Source organism: Rhinichthys klamathensis, unplaced genomic scaffold (assembly GCF_029890125.1).
Source record: "Rhinichthys klamathensis goyatoka isolate OS25496 unplaced genomic scaffold, OSU_Roscu_1.1 h1tg000059l_1, whole genome shotgun sequence".
Taxonomy (NCBI): domain Eukaryota; kingdom Metazoa; phylum Chordata; class Actinopteri; order Cypriniformes; family Leuciscidae; genus Rhinichthys; species Rhinichthys klamathensis.
The window spans coordinates 4,133,136-4,139,634 of NW_026606604.1; positions in this window are offsets into that span (position 1 = coordinate 4,133,136).

Genomic DNA, 6,499 nt, shown 5'->3' on the forward strand with positions numbered 1-6,499 from the left:
TATGTGTTTTTCCCGTTCATTTACACGACAACTGCGTTTTGGGGTCCTGAAAACGCAAACTTTTGAAAAACAATAATGTTATTGTCTCTGTGTAAACTAAAAACACAAATTTGTAAAAAAAATGGTGACATCATGAGCATTACGTGTTCAGTCCATATGCACATATAGGTTTTCTTTACAAAGTGACCTCTCTAACTACTGGGATGGCAGCATAATACAGCTTTTTAAGCCTTTTTCGTGGATTCGTGTTAACGGGGACCTTTTTGACAATGTTTGTCTGTATGTGAAAAATCAGTTTTTAGCACATCGTTGTTGTTGTGTAAACGTCCCTAGGAGGACACAACCTATACACATGCTAACAATTAGCAAACAAAGCACAAGGCCTGGGAATTTCAAAATAAAAGACACTGATTTCATAATAAAAGCCCGACATTGTCAAAATGAAACATGACAAAAGTTTTTGTTAGCAAAACCACTTTTCATACAAGCTGAACCGTTATCACATGCACACAAGAGAAATACATTTTCCCTTATATGTTCACAACCTCTGAATGTGTTTGTGAAAGGAACGCAGAGCAAATGTCCTGTTACAAAACCTCATGGTTGAAGACACATTCAAGGTGTGATGTGCATAAATAAATACCATAAAAAGAACAGCACAAAATACATGTGACGTGGTATAAATTGTGCGTCTCAAGCCACCAGAGAAAACAGAAACAGAGAGACAGTAAAGAGCGCAGCAGATTTAAGGTCTATTAAATGAAATAAGCTGTGGGCAGACGGGACTGAAACAAATCCGTGCAAACAAGACAGAGCTGGTCTCCCAGCTGTGAAGGTGACTGAGGAAGCCGTGTGCAGAACAAGCCCTCTTGATTAATCACATGATATTTACAGGCTCCGACATAATCAGAGATCAGAGGATCACAAGTCTATATCTCATGCTGCCCAGGAATTTACACACCGCTGTTAACCTTATAAGACACACTAAAACACACACAGATTTCTTCACTGTTGCTTTCTCACACAGACACACAGTTGTTAAAATCACTATTTGGATTGAAACTACAGTTGTATAAAATATTATAAAAAATGTATTTGATTTTTTTGGGTTATATGAAGGTCATATTCAAATTGTCTTAAATTAAAACCGTGTAAAAGGGATTATAAATTTAAAATAAATAAATTGTCCCTTAGTTGTCGTACCAATTTTGCAGCTATAAAAAAAAGATAGTGTACTTGTTTACCAAGGGCATATAGTGTGTGAGACGTGATGCGTGGTTAAATAAATAAATAAACATTAATTCTACAAAAGTATTTAAAGCTTAAAATCACTTTTAAAAATGTAAATATCGCTTGCAAAATGTTGCGCGTTTTTAGCAAAGTTTTTCGGGGGAACTTAAAACTTTTGTGATTGAAATATATATTTTTCTCCCATCTCCTATTTTTTCCATCACCATGTCCCTTTAGGGGCTCCGTAGAAACGTTTTTTTAAGAGACTGTCCGCTAAGCCAAAAGTTCCCATAGTTGAAGAAACTATAACCTATCAATTCTGAACATTACAATTCTAAAAAAAAACTTTTTTTAAGAAAATTATTTTCTCACCCATTATTGAGACCCGGTCTACACATCATGCTCAGGTAACATTTTAAACAAACCCTTGGCAGAAGCGATTTGTGCTCAGTGAAGTGTCAGCTGAGAGTATGTCGGCTGAGTGGAAGAGGTGTGTGGCATTAGATGTGGTGCTTGACTACTGAGGGAGTCAAACAGTCACACGGCTGCCCTGTGTCCGCCTTTGGAAAATGTCACTCCCCAGGGGTCTGTCCACACAGAGACGCAAGTTAGACTCCTTTCCCAGACACCGCCGACATGCAATAACACGCCAAAACATAGACCGGCTCGGACAGACACACATATTCAGAGGTTTGCTCTTTGGTTACAAATGCAAGAGGACGGAAATATCATATTTCTTCTTATTTCCATCCAAAATCTGACTTTTCAGTGTCTTCACTAAATGTCAGCATGTCATAATTCAAAATTTCAATCCCAGCAATGCTGAGGTTTTCCGAAAAAGCCCATCTAGAGGAGATGATCACCTCGCCTCTCTGTGATTTCTATCCTAACAATGGAGATGCTTTGGCAAATTGTTAGTCTATTAGCTGTGAACATTTCTGTCATTTGCTCTGTGTGCAAGATACTTCCCCACAGTGACGAGTCCCATTAGAGGCAAAGAGGCAGAGTAATTTATGTGTCATCTCTCTTTAGCCCGAGCTCACTGATGATCGCGGAGACTCTAGCCATCCCAGTAAAATTTAATCACATTTGCTTTTGTCAATGGCGCCTCTCAACCCGCTGCCAAGAATTCACAGCACCATTGTTTTCTTCTGTAACTTCCCTTCTTTGCAAAGCAAATGTGATTTCAGGGAGTGTGTCGATTCTTACATCACCCATCTGGCTCTGACCCTGACATTGTTGACAATGTTTAACTGATATGGAGACAGACTTGACTGGCCACGTTGGCAAAAGGCCACTGACTCTAAATGTAGAGTCAAATACTCTTGCAAATAGACCAGTAGTTCTCAACCTTTTTGACTCGAAAGCCCCCTGTTGTCCATTACGATATTCAAAGCCGCCCCAAAATAAGATCTGGGATTTCTGCTGTAATTATGACAAAGCTGCTTTTTTATTATTATAAGTGGCGATTTATAAATTAACAATTCGCTTCGTGATTCCAGACATTTCAAGAACTTTGTTCAAAAAAGTTAGGGAAGAAAATAAAAATAAAATATATATAAAGTTTACATCTTGATTGTATGTTTTTTAGCAATTCAATTAAGTTCTATTATTTTAATATCTACACTAAAAAACATTTTTTACTCAGAAATTGCTAGTAAACCCAAATAATTACCAAAAAAAACCCAGCAAATAACACATTGACTTAAATGTGAAATTTTGAAGTAGAAAGACTGAAATAGTATTTTCTTTTTATTATTAATAGCCATTATACAGTAATATATTTATTTAAATGGCCAGTTTGCTGAGGCCTCTGGTTGAGAATCACTGCCACACTCGTATTGTTCGCTAAATGGAAGAGTACCATTGAGAGAATTGTATTTTGGCATGCGAAATGATCATGCAAATGTCAGCTTTACTAAAAGGTCCCATTACGAGGTAAAGCAATTAAACTTTAATCAGTCTGAAACATTAACCAGATGTAAAAAAAATTCATACTGGCATATATATATTTGCAGATTTGGTAATGTTGTCTTGATATTGTAAATCCGCTAAATGACACAAGTATGGACTTTGCATTTCTATGAAAAGAAATTGTGTGTATAAGGCTGAACTCTTCCTTATTTTTCACTATTTCTATTTTTTTATGACTCACTATTGTTTTGTTGTTTGCTTGTTTCTTTAAATAATGCACTAAAAGGAGTATTTCACTTAAAAATTAATATTCTGTCATCATTTACTCTCATGTTGTTTCAAACCTGTATGACTTGGAATAAGAAATTTGTTGTTGTTGTGTTTTTTGGTCCATAAAATGAAAATCAATGTGATCCAATGTTGTTTTAATCACCATTCATTTATATTTTTATACATTAAGTTTTTCAAAATATCTTTTGTGTTCCACAGAAGAAGAAAAAAAAAAATCTATTAAATTCAATTAAATTAAAAAGTGTAAGAGTAAATGATTTTAGCTTTTGTGAAAAGAGAATCTTAGGATTATGTAAAGTTATTGTTTCTGTCAAGACTTTATGGCTATATTTTAATAAAAATGTTGGCATTTATCTGTTTTTATGAAATACTCTGGAATCACCCAGCAGATTTACTGTAAAATATTCACAGATCCCACAACACGGCCTCTTCAAACATGTTGCAACATAGAGGAATGATTGGTTAACAAATCATTTCCTGGTAAAATCATGTTCTGAGGAGATTCTGTCAAGTTCTTTGCCTTTTTACAAATTTCATCTCTGTGCATGCAAAGTAAATGCTTTAAAACCATTTGACATAAAAGGGTCTGTTCAGGGATCCCAGCCATTTGAATAATGAATTTGCAATATGTTGAGAACAGCTGTCTACTCGCCAGAAATGAAGTGTTCTTCAAGACTGACACATTAAGAGATGACGGCATTATACAGTTATTTCATATAATCCAATGCGTTTATGTTCACAGGGATTTCCTTGCATTTGTGACGTGCTACAATCAATCTATGGTCCTGTTGCATCGAAAAAGCCAGTAGAACAGCAATAATCCATGTCTTTTCAGGTCTGTGTTTTCTCTGCCTTAAGGCCTCATATTTAATTCAGGACTTGTGTATTTCTTTATGATTGCAACATCTGCTTGATCCCTGAGCCAGCTCCCTCTGTCACTCAACCTGTGTTCAATAATTTCTGTCATGACCCTTCTGAGGCCGTGACGCTCCCAGCTTACCAAAAAACGGAAACTTTGCTTTGTGACAAACAAACAGTCATGTGACTGGTGTTTTGATGGTGGGCAAAGGATACAGATACCCAAACAAAAAAGTCTTTGAGAAGACTAGTATTGAAATGTCGCAACTGTACCACATATGAAGCGTTATTTAAATCTTTTTAATGCATGAGCTGAGAGCAAGTAAAGCATAAATGGGATGGGATACCAGAGCGAATTCTCACACTTGTTACTCAAGTAATTAGTTCTCAGGCTGAGCTTATTTAAAGTCTAATTCTTTACAGATGCTTACCTTAAAGCCTTGGCTACAAAATAAATAAATAAATTCATGACAACACGCCTCATTAGCGGGGCAAGTTGTCACACTTGGGAATCTGCTGAATTGAGAAGAATATATTTTCTGAAATACGGCATACAATCTAGTAAATACTCATTATTATGTACTAATGGCTTTTCTGCTAAAATAGCTTTTTAAAGAGATAAACAATTAACACAAAATAAAGAAACGGCAAAAATAGCAAAAATATACATCAAATCACTGGTTAGTCAACAGATATTTTCATTTTTATGCATTTTATAGAATTATAAATGCAACACGTATGTCTGAATGCTCCAACCTGACATTTATGGTTACTTATTGATTGTTTGGAACATACATTTAATGGAAAATGTCCAAATTTAAGAACTGTGAGTTTTAAAAGCAACATGTTTAACCACTGCTAGAGAAAACAAGTATTTGCGCAATATTATCAATAGTGGCCTTCCCCAAATACCCCTAACTCATACACAGTTAAAAAAGAGCCTTAATGAAAATCTTTTCTTTTTTCTTTTTTTGTAAATGACGCTAATATGGGGACAATTTGTGAGCAGACGCATTTACTTCACGCAGATGTGTTGACACCATGGAGGTGACTGAATCGGTTCCTGGCCGCAGTCTGGGAGGGTATGGGACCAGTGTCTATAAACAGATGCTGCCCAGTGACAGTCCTTAAAGGACGAGGCAGAGGGGCCAGATGTTGGGCTGACCCCAGGACCAAGGGACCTGCTGACAAGCCAATGACGTGGATGAGATTTGGCAGCAGGCAGTGATCCAGTGGCACCCACAGCAGAAGGTGGAGAATTTCCACATTTCCCCTCCTCTTTCCCCTTCAAACATGGCAATAGCATGACTGCTGGTCAGTGACACTGATGCTTGTCAAAGATGTGGAATTCAGCACAAAACCCTGCCAGAATTCATCACGTCAAAGCGTAGTTAGCCGAATGAACAAGAACAACTCCAGGCTCTGCCACTTTGCATTGTGCTCAAATCCAACAGCTGTTTCTTGAGCGATTGCAGATGCAAAATAATGATAATAATGGCTACTTACAGTTCACTCCATGAAGTAAACAAAGCTAGGACCACACCCTAAGTGCTCCTAGCTGTGAAAATGAAACGCTGGACAAAATTTGAAAGTTTGAAGTAGAATTAGAATTCAGTAACGGTATACTCACTTTTGAAAGGGAAACTTTCTCAAGGCTACATAAAAACATCAAGGTAGATTAGAGGTAAAGGTGTCAATGCATGGTCTACATAATATATACTACTCTTCAAAAGATTGGGGTCAGTATTACATTTTTTGTAAAGAAATTATACTTTTGTTTAGCAAGGATGCATTAAATTGATCAAAAGTGACTTCTATGTTACAAAAAAATGAATGCTGTTCTTTCTATTCAACAAAGAATCCTGAAAAAAAATGATCACAGTCTCCACAAAAATATTACTGTTTTCCTATTGATAATAATCAGAAATGTTACTTGAGCACCAAATCAGCATATTACAATGATTTCTGAAGGATCATGTGACACTGAAGACTTGAGTCATGATGTTGAAAATTAGGCTTTGACATCACAGGAATAAATTACATATGAAAACAGTTATTTTAAATTGCTATAATATTTCACAATATTTCTGTTTTACTGTATATTTGATGAAATAAATGCAATGCCTTGGTGAGCAAGAGACTTCTTTCATAAATATTTCGAACATTTTTAAAAGAGAGCAATGAAAATGAATAAAAAAAAACATAT